A 17,776-nucleotide genomic window follows, 5' to 3' on the forward strand; every position below is an offset into this window, starting at 1 on the left:
GGTGAAACTTACAACCTGACTTTCCATCCCGTTTACCATCGTACCATTATCTGCTGTCCATCTCACAACGTTGTCTAGATCTTTTTATTAGTCACTCAAAATCCTGTAACCTTTTTACTACTCTATATAGTCTAACATCATCTGCAAATAGCCTTATCTGTGGTTCTATTCCTTTACTCTTATCATTTATATACCGGGTGGTCCACCCGCCCATTGGGATCTAGTTTATTCAAACCGTTGCGTTTACTATAATTCCGAAATGCATAGGCCCCTTTCCCGTAAACAGGGGTAATATAACCAGATGTGTGGTTACAGGCTAGAAAGCAGCATGAATCATGAGATCCACTATCAATTCATTATAAGTACCCCGAATGAATCCATAAAACTACCTTACAACAGGAGGTGCACACACAGAACAGGAAGAGGTATTGTATAGGTTTGGTACTGCTCGCTGCATGTCAAGCCTCACAATAGTTCACTTGGCAGGGCACGGTCTGAGATCTGAAAGTGAACAGTTCTCTAGGATTAAGAGGTTCGAATCCAACGCAAGCACGTTCTTTCATTTCCATTACCGCCAGATGTCTGAAATGTGGCAAGTTTGCATATTTAATAGTCTCTATAGACTGATTTGTTTATTTGGCCATGAGAAAGGCCGATGGTATGGTGGGATATCGTATGGAGCTGGATTGGAAGAGGCTAGCAAACATGTGACAGGATTTCAGTTACCTTCTGCGTTTAAAGCAATACGTGCTCGAATTGACAACCTTCATGGTCGATACAGAGTTGCGCGCAATGTTGTAAGGGCCATCTGGCACGTTGCAACATCTCGAGGGTAAAGGATCGGCATGCCTCGGTGATGAGTTCTTTATGGTGACCAGGATTGGCCAGCTCATGTGTATACACCAGTTGTATTACATGGCCACACAGAAAAGAAACAATCAGGGGCGTACGATCGTGTGATCTGACAGGTGAGGGGACAGGCCCTCCGTTACCTATCCACGTCGCATGGAGATTGTTTCAGACGACTACCGCCTCGAGCGGCGAAGCTCCGTCATGTTGAAACCACAACCTGCAGCCCTCAGGAAGTGGCACATGTTGCAAGAACGGTGGTAGTTCATCTCGGAGAAACCGCAGATAGCGTTCTTCCTCAGAGGTCCCTCAAAGAATTTGGGACCAATGAGATGGCACCCCATGATGCCACACCATACGTTCACCCCCTCCCCCTCGCCCACTGTAGACTATCTAAAAAGCTGCTTGTTGTATGCAGTGGGGTTCATCCACACTCCAGCAATGCATATTATGGCGATTAATTTTTCCATTGTTGTGGAACAGCACTTCGTTCGTAAGTAAGGTAGTCGCTAAAAAGTCAGGATCAGCGTCTACGTGCTGTAGAGCCCCGCTGACAGAATTGTACCCGAGTTTCAAAATCATAACCATGGAGCTTCTGGTGTGGCCATCTACACACGGAGCTACTCATTAGTAATTGATTGGTAACTGAAGTTTCCGGCCGATTACTTGAGTGTCGCTTCCTGTGTATTTCAATGGAAAGCCACACACGGCGCTACCAGTTAGTAATCTGTTAGTAACTAGTTTGTATTCAGTTCCAGGTGACTCGCGGAGCCAGTCACCAGCGAGTTTAGTTTCTCAGTTCCCAGTGATCATGTGTCTTTTTACGATGGCGAGCGAACAAGTTTTCAACATAAAGTTAGTGGGAGAAATTAAAAAACACCCCATACAATTGTACGCTGAAGGATTACGCAAGAAAGGACATTACGGAGAAAAAAGGGAATTATTTTCTAAGCTACCACCATCGCGCGACCTGGACTATGCGCTAGAGAAGGGACTGAAGGTACCACACGCACTCGTATGTCATTTCATTGGCAGTCAAATTGTCCTATTTCTTTGTAACACTTTTGTGCGAAGCCTGGCTGAAATGTTAGTGGTCTCAACCATGACCTTACTGTCACATGGCATCGCGCCCGACTATTAATTTCGTCATTATATTGCGAATTAAATAAATTTACATTAATCACTTGAAAGCACTATCAAATGAAAATTTGATATATTTTGCAGTAAAATATGCACGATATAATTTTTTTTGCTAGTTGTTTTACGTCGCACCGACACAGATAGGTCTTACGGCGACGATGGGAGAGGAAAGGGCTAGGAGTGGGAAGGAAGCGGCCGTGGCCTTAATTAAGGTACAGCCCCAACATTTGCCTGGTGTGAAAATGGGAAACCACGGAAAACCATTTTCAGGGCTGCCGACAGTGGGGTTCGAACCTACTATCTCCCGAATACTGGAGACTGGCCGCACTTAAGCGACTGCAGTTATCGAGCTCGGTGATATCAAATTTGGACGCAATAAATTAAGATGAAGGAACGTAACCTTCACTAAGAATTTTAAGGCGATTAAAATTTCGTTTTAAGACATACTCTTTTACTGAAATATCGTACCATACTTTTATTAATGTAATTATGAAAAAGGGGAGAGAAATTAATTGGGATAAAGTGACATAAAAATAAGACAGAGACAATGCTTACATTTAAAAGACATGTAAGTTAAGAATATTCTCCACCATCCAAAAGGAAAGTATAATGATAGGTGAGTTGTAATAAATAAAAATAAGATATGTATTCTCATTATATCATAGTAAAATATCTTAAAGAAACGAAGGGCTGCATTTTGTAAGAATGAACGGTTCCTCCACAAGAAAATAATTGTCTTTGTACAAAATGAGATTGTCTGCCTCTGTGGTGTAGTGGTTAGCGTGATTAGCTGCCACCCTGGAGGCCCGGGTTCGATTCCCGGCTTTTCCACAAAATTTGAAATGTGGTACGAGAGCTGGAACGGGGTCCACTCAGCCTCGGGATGTCAACTGAGTAGAGGTGGATTCGATTTCCACCCCAGACATCCCCGAAGTTGTTTTCCGTGGTTTTCCAGTTCTCCTCCAGGCAAATGCCAGGATGGTACCTAACTTAAGGCCACGGCCGCTTCCTTTCCTCTTCCTTGTCTATCGCTTCCAGTCTTCCCATCCCCCCAGAAGGCGCCTTTTCAGGGTGTGAGGCCGCTTGGGAGAGGTACTGGTCCTCCTCTCCAGTTGTATCCTCGACCCAAAGTCTCACTCTCCAGGACACTACCCTTGAGGCGTTAGAGGTGGGATCCCTTGCTGAGTCCGAGGGAAAAACTAACCCTGTAAGGCAAACAGGCTAAGAAAGAAGAAAGAAAGAAAATGAAAAGTAGAGTGTAATATTATGAACAATGCGCTAGTTTTCGACAAAAATAGCAATTTTATAGCCATTCAAATCATTGGAGGAACCTAATCAGGGAAGAACTGACACTCAATAGTTCTTCATACTTTGTTAATAGGAAAGGATTTTCATTTCTGGCTTCTCAAGTAGCTGTCTGGTCCCTAGTTGCCTTCTCAGGTTACCCCGATTTTCTGCGAATGTTAAGGCCCTCACTGCCCTCTTGCTGGTATGTTCTTATCAAAAACCAAAGTGTGTGTTCTAATAAGACGGCAGAGCAAAAGCACTGAAACTTATAGAGTCACTGACTACCGAAGCATTTTAACGTCTGTATGCAACTCCATTGTTTGAGCACTTAGGAAAAACTGAATTACATGAGATATCCGTATTCATGCGAGACTGATCATGATCAGTATTGGAATGGGTGGAGGTGCCGTGTGCCATTCTATATTGCCGTAAATACACTAGAGGTTCAGAAGTTAATCACATGGGAAAACGTGCTAAGCAGGTCAATCTTGTTTTTCATTTTCTTTTCACGAACTGCCATGTGGCATAAAAATATTCCTTCATATTATGACAATTTTTTCCACCTTTATAATGCTGTTGAATTTTAAATAACTTCTGTGCTTATTTCCAGTAGGGTGTATTATTTTTGTTATTATTGTTATTATTATGATTATTATTATTATTATTATTATTATTAGTATTATCATTATTTTGTTATTTATCCTAATAAATCAAAGTAAAAGTAACCCGATATTTAATCATGATCATCAGTGACGCAAGGCTGTTTGAAAAACCGTTCCTATGGAGTTACTGTCAGCGCTGATCAAACACTTACATGCAATACGTACTGAGGCGGGATTACATCGTCAATACTGTATTTTTTCACAGTTAAATTACAGTTAATTAACTGTTTCCTTGATTAGAAGCCAGTGTAGCCAGAATATTTAGTCATACAAACATCTTTCAGTTCCCGAAAAAAATGTTTTTATGAGTGATCTCTGAGTGCGTAAAGTAGCAAGCCACACTTCCTGGAAGGCGAACTCATGTGACGGTACCTTGCTTACTTTCCCTTCATCTCCAGGCTAGGCCAAAATATACTCACAAACGTTACCTGTTTTCCTTTCCAACCGGAATTCTTCTGATCACTAGTATACAACGTTGCTAACTAGTTGCCTATGTCCTAGCCACAGACCATCACATCCTCATTCTCGTCCAACCCAGCTCCATACCCTATGCCACGGTACATATGACCCTTTACAGCGCAAATTAAACAAATCATTCTGAGGAAACTATCAAGTACGCAACCTTATCACATCCCAAGCAATTGGTGTTAAGAAATAAAAATTGCGTGGAATTCGAACCTTCGAGTACTGTCCACTATCACATCTCCAACCACTACCTAGCCACGTGAGCTACTTAGATGCTTGACTAGCACTGAGTCTATAAAATACCTGCTCCCGGTCTCTGTGCGAACCTCCTATTGTAAGATAGTACATGTTCTTCCTTATCTGTGATCGTTTTACGGGTTCATTTTAAGTACCCGTAATGAATTAACAGCGGCGCACACGATTTCTACTGTCTTCAATCCACTAACCAGACATCTCGTTATTATTTTTTTTTGCTAGAGGCTTTACGTCGCACCGACACAGATAGGTCTTATGGCGACGATGGGATGGGATAGGCCTAGAAGTTGGAAGGAATCGGCCGTGGCCTTAATTAAGGTACAGCCCCAGCATTTGCCTGGTGTGAAAATGGAAAACCACGGAAAACCATCTTCAGGGCTGCCGACAGTCGGATTCGAACCTACTATCTCCCGGATGAAAGCTCACAGCCGCGTGCCTCTACGCGCACGGCCAACTCGCCCGGTGATATCTCGTTATATTACCCATGTTTAGCGAGGGGGACAGATGCATTTCTGAATTGTGGATTCTGTTGGGTAAATGTGGGGAAGATGCGGAAACTAATAGGAAGGGGAAGCTCGGGCGAGTTGACCGTGTGGTTAGAGCTGCGCAGCTATGACCTTGCACCCGGGAGATAGTGGGCTTGAAAACCTGACGGCAACCCTGAAAATGGTGTTCCGTGGTTTATTTTCACACCAGGAATATGCTGGTGCTGTACCTTAATTAAGGCCACGACCGCTTCCTTGCCAATCCTAGGACTGTCCTATCCCATCGTCGCCAAAAAACGGTGTCGGTGCGAAGTAAATAAAAGAATGGGAAGCATTTACTGGATCCCTTTGCTAGTACTATACAGTATTAGCATGTATGAATACATTCTCCAAACATAAGGCTATTCACGGCTATGCAAGGGGGCTACGTGCATTACATCCATAGCAGACTATATCACAAATCCGGGGATTTATCTCTGATACCGACCACAATCCGATCTGTAATGAACTACGTATCACAAAGCATCAGATGGGAAAAGTGATGTTTATCTGCAGGGAATCTCAAGAATCAGGGTATTATTGAGTGTTCATTGTTATCGTACGCAGATGAAGGAATCGGAGCGAAACAAATCATCGTGCAGAACAAGAATATTCTGCTCGAAGAGTAATTTCGGTAATAACTTGGAAACGCTTGGTCAAGTGGGAGAAAATCCCTCTGAACTGAAGAAAAGAAATCTCATAAATGGAGGGAAAAGGGAATTTAATAGTGTTCAGTGTAAATCGGGTGAGATAATTGTAGATCCTTTGGAACGTATATTTCGAAAATCTCAGTTTAAAAGGAAATCTACCTGTTGAAGTCACGAACATTCGAGTTCATAGGCAGGATACCACCGATAGCAGTGAAATTACGCTCGAGAAAGAGAAAAGGAAGATGAATTTAGACCTGAATGGTTAATACAGTGGCGAAACAGGGATGCAATTTCTTCGGAGAGTAATAAAAGATTACCATAGAATTTTAGGTGAAGCATCTTCTGGTTAGGCAAAAGAAATAATTGCACTTATCTGTAAGCAAAGGAACTATCGAGGTAGGGGCATCTCATTGATCAGTATACCAAGCAAAGTGTTCACTGGCATTTCAAAAAGGAGAGTGTGGTGAGTGGGCGAGAGTACGTTTCGTGAAAATCAGTGTGGTTTTAGACTGCATAGCGAATTTTCAGTATGGGCCAAGTAACTGAAAAATACTTGGAAGGAATTACAGTTATGCTTATGTTTCGGAGGTCTAGAAATCTGGGTAAGAGAGAGTACCTAGGGAAAAATGTAATCCGTACTAAGGGTTTATAGTATTATCGGGAAGTTATTACAGGTAACGCTTGGTTAAGTGGGAGAAAATCCCTCTGTACTGAAGAAAAGAAATCTCATGAATGGAGGAAAAATTGGGTAGCACTGAGAATTTATGGTAGAATGCGTTCTTGGTTCAAGGTAGTTAGGGATAAACTTTCACCTTTGTAATTCACAGTTTAGATGAAACACTTGCTGAATGTGTATTACGGCAGGCAGGGATACAGTTGGATTGAAACATCGTAAGCGGTTTGGCCTATGGCGACGTCTTGGTCTTATTGGTATACTGTGCAGAAAGCATGCAATCATACATCTTGGAACTAGAAAAGAGGTGCAATGAGTATCGTGTGAAAATTGGCATTACAAAGACTAAAGTAATATCAGTTGGAAATAGTCGAGCTCCATGGCTAAATGGGTAGCGTACTGGCCTTTGGTCGAGAGGGTCCCGGGTTCGATTCCCGACCGGGTCGGGGAAGTTAACCTTTACTGGCTAATTCCTGTGGCTCGGAGGCTGTGTGTGTGTGTGTGTGTGTGTGTGTGTGTGTGTGTGTGTGTGTGTGTGTGTGTGCCGTCTTCAGGATTACAATCTATCATAGGTAGGGCTTCATCCCACAGACACGCAGGTCGCCTATTCGGTGTCAGTACGAAAGACCTGCACCAGACCTCTCCGGAGGCCATACGTCATTAAAAATTATTATTAGTAGGGATTAAATCTAAGAGAATTGAATGTCAGATTGCGAATACAAGACAGGTAGATCAATTCAATTATTTAGGATGTGTATTTTCCAACGATGGTAGTACAGTAAATGAGACTGCCGGGCTGAGCGGCTCAGATAGTTGAGGCGCTGGCCTTCTGACCCCAATTTGGCAGGTTCGATGCTGGCCCAGTCTGGTAGTATTTGAAAATGCTCAAATACATCAGTGTTATGTAGGTAGATTTACTGGCACGTAAAAATATCCTGCGATACAAAATTCCGGCAGCTAGGCATCTCCGAAAACCGCAAAAGTGGTTAGTGGGACGAAAAGAATATAACATTATTATAGTATTCTGTAAGAAAGAAGTCAGGTCCCGCACGAAAGTGTCTTTACACCGGTCTATTTTCAGACCAGCTTTGCTGTACGGTAGTGAGAACTATATAGACGCAGGATATCTTATTCGTAACTTAGAAGTAACGGACATGAAATTAGCAAGAATCTGCGCTGGTAGAAGCAGGTGGGAACAACGGCAGGAGGGTATTCAGAATAAGATCAAGGCTAAATTAACAATGAAGTCAATATATGGAGCTGTGCACATAAATCGCTTTCGGCAGTGGGTTCCTGTGGGGCGAATGGAGGAGGAGAGTTTAAAATAATGCCCTCTGCCATGGAAGGAAAGAGGAGCAGGGGGATACCACGATGATCGTCGTAAACTCAGTTTATATTGATTTTAAGACAAGAGGTATGGAAAGATATAATTATTTTTGGTAGGAAGTGTAGAACTAAGCAAGGCCCCAAAGCTAATTAGAAACAGAGTTTTGTGGAGCTGCTTATTTAGTTTACAGATGGGTGCAGACTGAACGCTGAAAGACAAGCTTTTATTTGAATTTGCTTTTTGTCGCACCGACAGAGATAGATCTTATGGGGACGATGGGATAGGAAAGGCCTAGGAGTTGTGAAGAAATGACCATTGCCTTAATTAACGTACTGCCCAGCTTTTGCCTGGTGTGAAAATGTGAAATCACGGAAAACCATTTTCAGGGCAGCCGATCGAGGGGTTCGAATCCACTATCTCACGAATACAAGCTGATAGCTACCTGACCCAAGTCGCGCAGTCACTTGCTTGGTAAACCAGTTTATAATAAATAAAATCATTACGTGTGTTTACCTATGTCGGCCAGTTATCATTTCAGATTCGAATTGAAAAAAATGTATTAGGACTACATGTAAACATGGAAACGCATAGTAAAATAAAATTTAGGCTCACCACCCTTCCTGGCAGTGACTTTATTATATTTGCTCCACATCGACTTTCAAGTCTTTTTATTCTAAACAATTATAATGTACTGTATGTCAATAAGATCATTTCTCGGTTATCTCCCAGCTTGAATGATGTTTTGCAGTAAACTAGGATGTACTGTATCTAAAGGAGCATTTCGTTGGGGAATATGCTGGTTTTTGTCTGAATTAGTGTCGGTATCTGCTGGACCTGGAGGCACTTCCTGAGTTATCATTTTTACATTTGTACGAGATATTATGAGTATAAGTATATATAAGTATGTATTCAACAAATATACCAGAGTTGTGAGAGAGCGCTATAAAGAGGTGCAGTGCGCGATTCATCCAACACACCCTTCCAGTTTGATTTATGAGCCTTTTATAATTTCAATTTAAATGCTAATAGATCTAGTGAATGTTCTGTGCTCTATATTAGTTGCAATATATCTCCTTTCCAGGTCGAATCTTTACGGCGAACCCCACATCTTACCTCAAACGAAATTCTGTTTTCGTGATTTAGGAAATAATACACTTTTAATGAAAGCTTTTTAGCTCTTTTGTGGCTTACGAAGTTTGTGATGGTGTGTCTGCCAATGACATACGTTATGAGATTATGGGTATCCATCGTTAACTATATTTACACTCAATTTGTAGTTCCATGTCACGAAAATGTGCAAAATTATTTCCACAACTCATGTCAAAGCTAATAATTTTTCCTTACTTGTACGGTTCTTAGGAGACGCCGAGGTGCCGGAATTTAGTCCCGCAGGAGTTCTTTTACTTGCCAGTAAATCTACCGACACGAGGCTGACGTATTTGAGCACATTCAAATACCACTGTACTGAGCCAGGATCGAACTTGCCAAGTTGGGGTCACAAGGCCAGCGCCTCAACCGTCTGAGCTACTCAGCCCGGCCCTGTCAAAGCATGTAAGCAATTAGTTTCCGAATCCAGCTCCTACATTGCACCCGCCCCCTACCCACTGGGTCTCCGACGATAAACCTGCAGGTTCGTTAACTGGGTTTTAAATCAAGTGGGCATATTAAATATATATAACTTAGCGGCTTAAAGGGTAGGAGAATAGGAGTGTCATATAACTAAAAACGAATGAGAATAAAATTTAAACTCATAAAATTAAAAGTATTATACTCCTGATGATTGTGGAATCTGATGCAAAATAATCATTTTGAATATGTACATGAATAATTACAAATTTCACAGCTAACATGTTCAAGATTGTTTAAATATATGTTGAGGACGAGACTAAGGAAAACCATTATATAATGTCTTCTTCATGATCTCGCATATACGGAATATGAAACAGATAAACTCACTCAAATTATCTCCATTAACACCGGGGTATATTTACACAACTTAAACACATGTCTGAGTGAATTCTAACCTAGGTTTAACTTGATACCCTACGGAATAAGATACACTGTCATATAGAAATAAACATCGCCATAATAAATGCCTCGAGTTAACAATAAATCCATGACTCTGGACGCATAATATAAATGGACCGTTGGGTCAGAACCAATGTCATTTCAGAACACAATCAAGAAATAAAACACATGACACAGCTCATACACAAAGAAAAAGAGTATACACTGAAGATATCTGGTTGCCGTGGGAAACCCCACGTACTCTTGGCAGGTGCCAACGAGGTCCGAATTCACTTCCTGCGACGATTGGAAATGGGACTAAAATCTGTAAATAATAATAATAATAATAATAATAATAATAATAATAATAATAATAATAATAATAATAATAATAATAATAATAATAATAATAATAAGTTTCTAAAAATAATTTACTGGACTCTGTCGGTAATTAACTTTACCTGAAATAGACGGGTGGTTTATGTTCATAATGAAACAATTCTAAAAGGTCGCCGTGTTACGCAATAAATTGCACAATGTTGTAGCCAAATAAAAAGTTTCAAACCAGCTTCTGACCCTTCTAGGAGGCAAACAAAAGAGAATACCGACGGGTCACTCTCTGGTTAACAAGGGGCGATTCTAGCCGCACAATTCACAGCGTCTTAGGAGAGTCTCACCGCTCCGTCCTAAAAACCTTTCGTTTCTTTAAATCTCAAATGACACTTTCAAGACTTATTTCACATAACTTATTTGGCTCAGTCATTTCAATATGGCAACATATAATTCATTAATCAATTAGCTCACTCATTTAAATGTGGCATCACATAATTCATCAATCACTTCATCTCATTAATAAGTCCCTCAATATCTCGACCCACCGCATGGTTTTATGTTTTCTTCCAGGAGTCCGGGCTTCACTCCCATTTGCCATCATGAACTACTAATTCATTTTCAACCGACGAGATGGTACTTTCTCTTCAGCTCTCTCGGAACACAGCAACTGAGTAAGCCCATAAAGAACAAAGTAAACTCTAGCAAATCCCATCATGATATTCATTATTGAAAAGGGATCTAACGTCTACATTATCGGCCATAATGATACTACTTCTACATGATAGTCCATATCCGTCTTTAAAATTAATTCAACACAAATACAAAACCAAATATTACTTTATAAACGCATACAAACGTGTGGCAACCTCTAAAATCCAAATAAACTAGGCCTGGCTGTTATACAATGGAGGACGATGGTTCGGATCTCCGACGATTCACTCCGGCACTCCTCCCATCCCAGATGACTAAACTACATCAAACTAATACTCGCGTGCATAATGATACAACTGGCCTCCAGGTAGACTGCTATGACGACAAGTTCCGAACTGGAACTCCCAGGTTGAAACTCCATATTCCTTGGCACTGTAATCTCCTTGGTAACTACAGCACACACAGTTAAGCACATTTCGAACGTTTGCTTCAAATACGCACTTTACGGCCCGATTTTTGATCCATTGTCCCGGGATATGAAATACTAATGCATGGTTATTATTAAACACCCACATTTAGTTTAATAGTGACAACTTAGTGTCACGCCCTGTGTCCCTGCTGACTATAACTATTATTATGAGAGTTCCAATAGTCCCTTCTTTGTTTTAGCTTATGACGTTAATAATAATAATAATAATAATGATAATAATAATAATAATAATAATAATAATAATAATAATAATAATAATAATAATAATAATAATAATATCAGTTCAAGCTCGTGCTCTAGATTATGATCAAATAACCCAAATGCACACTCTCATATATCAGAAATATCACTTTTTCTCGTATACAAATTGTTTTAAGTCATTTCCACTATTCTTTAAAATAAAAGTTCACATACAATGGAAACTGTTGTTCGGGACTGTCACACATCTGTCCTCACGAGACCAAAGCGCAGAATGCCCCCGGGTTACGCTTGCTGCACCTTATATCAGCTGGGAAGATTCCCCCCTCTCAAAGTTCCCATACACCCAATTCTCTGTGTATTAGAGGCACAATAGTGCAGTAATCAGGTGACCAGTGACATTACAATGTGGTTAAGAGTGCCCAGAAGAAATCTGATCGCAAAACCCACAGTAATTAATATATACCTGTCCTCATTTTTCAGCTCACTCAAGGGACTTCCCCTGTCAAGTGGACGTCGAGACATTTAACACATGTCCTCATTAACTTTCCACTGTTGTATAATCATATATTCCTCCCTTTAACAGGAGATTATCACCATAAAGGACGTCGCAAACCCTAAATTAATACACAGATGACGAACAGCTCTTTTGGATCCTTGTACAGTGCAGTGTTACGATGCAAAAAGGTTTACCTCTCCCACTCAAAAACAAACGGTGCTCGGGATAATCCCTCCCTTCTTTTCATCCTGAGGTTCCCTAGCTCTAATTGGGGGAAATACTCCCTAGCCTCGCGCTTGGTGTTCCACACTTCGAGTACCCGTGAACTCGCTCCCAGACAAAGAAATGCACGTCCACTTGATCCCTAGTCCTTGCTTCATGTCCCTGTCCGGTACAATATATCTGGGTTTGTTATACTGACGTAACCGAGCAAGATGGCCATGCGGTTACGGTGCCGCGCAGCTATGAGCCTGCATTCGGGGGAGAGTGAGAGCGAACTCCACTGTCGACAGCCGTGAAGATGGTTTTCTGTTGTTTCCAATTTCGCACCAGCCAAATGCTTGGGCTGTATCTTAATTAGGGCCAAAACTGTTTCCTTTCGACTCTTAACCCTCTCCTATCCGATGGTCATCAGAAGACCTATCCGAGTCGGTGTGACGTAAAGGGAATTGTTGTATTCTGATGTAGCCTACCAAACCGAGCATTCGATTTGATGAAAAACAGGCTGAATCTAAATATATTTTGTTCAGGGTGTCTCAAACCTTTTGGGTCATATTGAAACAGGTGATAGTGAGTCCACACACGATTATATTGGGATAGGGAACCAATGGTCGGAAATTCATATTTATTTTGCTATAGTCAAAACAGCGTACTCCGCATAGCAACAACGTAGGGTATAGTGAGGACCGCCTGTCTCAATGAACGTATTGCAACGGCGCAAGCAGTTCTGCCACACTCTCGCAAAGATTCCGGGTGCCTCTTGTACAGTGGAACAGGCAGCAGGTGATAAACAGCGTACACCCCTGATCCCCTAACAGACGTAATGTACAGAACTTAGTACATAGGACGTGTGTCATGTGACGACCGCATGCATCGCACCGGCGCATTGACCTGTGCAGCATGCAGTTGTCCACTGCATCAGACAGGTTGTGACGTGTCCATTGTGATGTGTTGGACTGTGTACAGTGCACGACGCGTAGTAAAAGATGGAACGTTCCTCGTCACGAGAGTTCGCAGACATGCATTAAATGTACCGTGAGGTAGGATGTTGTGCCCGTAAAGCAGCACGAATGTACAGAGAACGCTTTTCCAGCAGGCGTCATCCTAAGAAGAAGTTTATCTCCGTGGATACCAACTTACGAGGGACGGGGTCGTTCACGCCACAGAGAGACAACAAAGGTTCACGCCAAAGACATGTCCGAACACCAAAAGATGGTGACGGATCGTGCGGCCGACCATCCAGCAATAAGCAACCCTGAACTTGCCCGTGAAATGCACACTTCGAAGGATACAGTGTGGGGAGTACTGGCGGAACTGATACGTATTACACCCTTATCATGAAGAACGTATGCAAGCACTGGGAACACGCCACCCACATATATGCTTACCAGCAACGATTCGTTGTCAACGTATGGACGGACATTGTCCAAGATCACCTAATAGGACCTTGTTTGCTGCCTCCCCGTTTGACTGGTCCACGTTACCTGGTGTTGCTGAGAGATATGCTGCCACAGTTCCTGGAGACTATACCCCTTGTTGTCCGCGAAAGGATGTGGTTTCAAGACGACGCTGTACCAGCCCACTTCTGTGTTAATCTCCGCGAGCACCTGAAGAACACGTTGGATAGGAAGGGGAGGTCCTATCTCATGGCCAGCGCGATCGCCGGATCTCACGCCTCTGGACGCTTTCCTCTGTGGTTACGTCAAGTCGTTGGTGTATTAAACCACGGTAGAAATGTATGAATACCTGATTGCTATTGCCTATCTCCTCGTACATCAAATACTAGGGATCTTTGGGAGAGTGCGGCAAAACTTCATGCGCAGTTGTCATGTATGCATTGAGACTGGCTATCGTCACTTTGAACAATTACTATGAACTACGTTGTTGTTATGCGGTGTAGGTTGTGTATGACCATAACACAATAAATATGATTTCCGACTATTGGTACCCTATCTCAGTATAATCGGCTGTGGATTCACTATCACCTGTCTCATTTTGACCCAAAAGATTTGAGACACTCTGAAGAAGTCGAAGGGTAATTCCTGCGATAAAAACAAGAAACAACTATCGGTAACAGCATATGGCCAGCAGTGCGTTATTACTGATTACAATGGGCGAGTTGGCCGTGGGGTTAGGGGCGAGCAGCTTTGAGCTTGCGTCCGGGAGATGGTGGGTTCAAACCCCACTGCCGGCAGCCCCGAAGGTATTTCTACGTGTTTTCCCATTTTCACACCAGGTAAATGCTGGAGCTGTACCGTATTTAAGCCCACGGCCCCTTCCTTCCCACCCTTAGCCCTTAGCGTACACCACACTTTGCATGTGTCCTCACATTTTAAAGTCCAGTGGATTAAATTCAGGAGCCTGGAAAGACCTATGCATTGGAACTCGACGCCCAATCCACCGGCGTGGGAAGATGTCCAAAAACCGGTGTTCATCCTAACTTGATTACTTTTGAGCCCCATAATTCATGAAACATGTGGTGCTGTGAATTGCTAGGGGCACATGTTCGAGTAGTGTATGCACATTTTCCCTCAAGAAGGTCAGATATGCTAGTCCATTAATTCGTCCGAGGAGCAGTTGATCATCTTCATACCAAGCTCGATAGCTGCAGTCGCATAAGTGCGGCCAGTATCCAGTATTCGGGAGATAGTGTATTCGAACCCCACTGTCGGCAGCCCTGAAAGTGGTTTTCCGTGGTTTCTCATTTTCACACGAGACAAATGCTGGGACTCCACCTTGATTAAGTCCACAGGCAATTACTTTCCACTCCAAGCCCTTTCCAGTCCCATCGTCGCCATCAGACATATCTGTGTCGGTGCGACCTAAAGCAGCTTGTAGAAAAAGATCATCCTCTTATTGCATCCAAAACCCTGTTAGGTGATTAGTGACAACCGTACGATGGGGGATTTTCAACTGCCCACTATAACTTACGACAACAACAACAAGTCTGCCAAGTTGCAGTTCTGTCTAGTGTAAGCACGATTGACCAAGAACATATCATTAGCATGTGCGTACTGGAAGAAGACTTCAAAGGTTCCGTGGATAGGAAGCAGAAAACAAAGGATAAAGTAACATTATAGGCAAGTAATTCAAGAACTATTTAAAACTTATTAAAACTTATTAAAACTTATTTAAAACTGGCAGGACAACATGATCTCCAAAATTTACAAGTACAGAAATTCCCAAAGCATGCATATACAATCTTTCGTATATGCTAAGAGTGAGATACAAGGAATACAAAGTTTGGTCTCTCAGGCTCCGAGGGTACATTACAGAGCTATTCCAAATTGCAGTACAATAAAAGGGGAGGGGTTCGTAGGTATTATCGTATCCTAATGTATGTATGTGTATGTTGAGTATTCAGCCCGAAGGCTGGTTGGATCCTCCACAGGTTCACCATTAGCTGTCATAGATGGCCTAGGTGTCACTGAAGAGGCGTACTTGGGAAATGAGGAGTGAGGTAGTTTTCCGTCGCTTTCCTTACTAAGCCAGAAGTTGCTATTGCACATCAGTCTGCCAAGCCTACTGAAATGCGTGCACCAACCGACCCTATGAACGACATCTTCACACCATTCATAGCAGGGACTGGCTGTATTAGGAATGGCATTACTAGCGTCACTCACACCTCAGCCACTTTCATATTGTCAAAGCGAAGTATAAGACTGAGACAGATCAATGAAAGTAACAATTTTATTCTAGCCCATACCAGAAGACATAGTGCACTGTAAACACTACATCTTGCTAGCAAAGGCCTATCGTATCCTAAGAAGCTCCTTTACACAAAGCCTATCGTAATTCCTGATCCACTGCGCAACAAAAAATAATTCATGAAATAAGACTAATAAGACTAATATCTGCACCTTTAAAATTACAAAATGGCAAGGATATGATATCCCTAGAATAAATACATGGAGGAGCTGAATTATCGTAAGGAATCGGGAGCGAAAACCCCACCATTATAGAGGCGTTACAAATTTGTATCTGTGCTGAACCACAACGGAACACCATCTAGCTATGAAAATTAGCCCATAATATTTGGTGCATGCATTTCAGTGGGCTTGGCAGACTGATATGTAATAGCAAGTGCTGGCTCGGTGAGGAAAGCAACGAGAAACTACCTCACTCCTCATTTCCCTAGTACGCCACTTCAGGGACGCCTAGGCTATTTATGACAGCTGTTGGCGGAGCTGCAGAGGATCAAAGCAGCCTTCGGGCTGAATACCCAACATACATACATTTGTCAGCAAAGTTCGTTTATTATTAGGCAAGGCACATTTACAGCTAGTTCGTAATGAATATCCCTCAGTCGGGCTCAGTGACTCAGACGGTTGATGCGCTGGCCTTCTGACCCCAACTTGGCAGGTTCGATCCTGGATCAGTCCGATGGTATTTGAAGGTGCTGAAATTGGCCTGCGTCCGCCTCGTGTTAGTAGATTTACTGGCACGTTAAAATACTCCTGCGAGACCGAATTCCGGCACCTCGGCGTCTCCGAAAACCGTAAAAGTTGTTACTGGAACGTAAATAAATTAATATTTTTATTATGAGAATATCACTCAACCTTGCACAACGCCAAGTTTTATAAAAAGTAGAGAAGGACGGAAACACTGTAAGAAAGAATTGATTTCACGGAGGAAAAAACCGAAAGGCAAGCGCAAGTGTAAGTGGAAAAGGAGTTTTGTCCATTAACTTGTGAATGCTTCGAAACAGCCCCACCGGTATGAGTGCGCAAGTTGTAACTTGCCTGCCCATTGCATAATGTTTCCAATGTAGTATTTTCCATGAAACATAACGGAAGAGTTCAAAGATTTTAAGTTCATTGTGAATTAACACCGTAGCACATGGTTACTCGAAACTTATCCGACTTATCCGACTCCGTGGCAATAAGAGAATAATAAAGAGTGATAGCAAGCACGGGCCACGTATAATAGAAAAGTGTCTGAAGGCGAAACATAAAATATATGTATCAGCCTCTGACCTAATGACGGAAAATAATAGGGATCCAGAAGTAGAAAACCAGCTCTACTCGATATCAGATGCAGTTGAGTACTAGTCAGAACAGAAAATGCCGGAACTGAGGAGAGGCTCGCTTACGTATTGCGAGCAGAAACGTTCGAGTAGGTTGAAGACAGCGAACAACTGATCGCCAGCCATGTTACATCACGACGTCAGAGAGCAAGAGGAGGTTGAGAGAAGCACGTACTGTAGTTGAAACAAGGCCGTGTAGTGGAACGGTGAAGCAATGGCATATGTGCGCACTATTCGAAACATAAGACGCCAAGGCGAAGAGAAATAAGGTAAGAAATTAAATATTGCAGGAGATTTATACAGTATACATGCGGGTCACACTTTTCCTATGCAGCACTGCTAGCAGCCTTTTCGATCGTTCTGCTGTGAGGGGATAATTTAAGGGAGAGCTGCCGTTGCATTGTACATTAAGCTGAAAGTGGAGAAACGTGATAAGTACCGGCATTCTTTTACACATTTTTATGAACTCAATGGAGCTCAGGTTCTTGGTATTGAGGGGGATGGAGGATGCGTGATCACTT

The sequence above is a fragment of the Anabrus simplex genome, chromosome 2 (assembly GCF_040414725.1).
Source record: "Anabrus simplex isolate iqAnaSimp1 chromosome 2, ASM4041472v1, whole genome shotgun sequence".
Classification (NCBI taxonomy): Eukaryota; Metazoa; Arthropoda; class Insecta; order Orthoptera; family Tettigoniidae; genus Anabrus; species Anabrus simplex.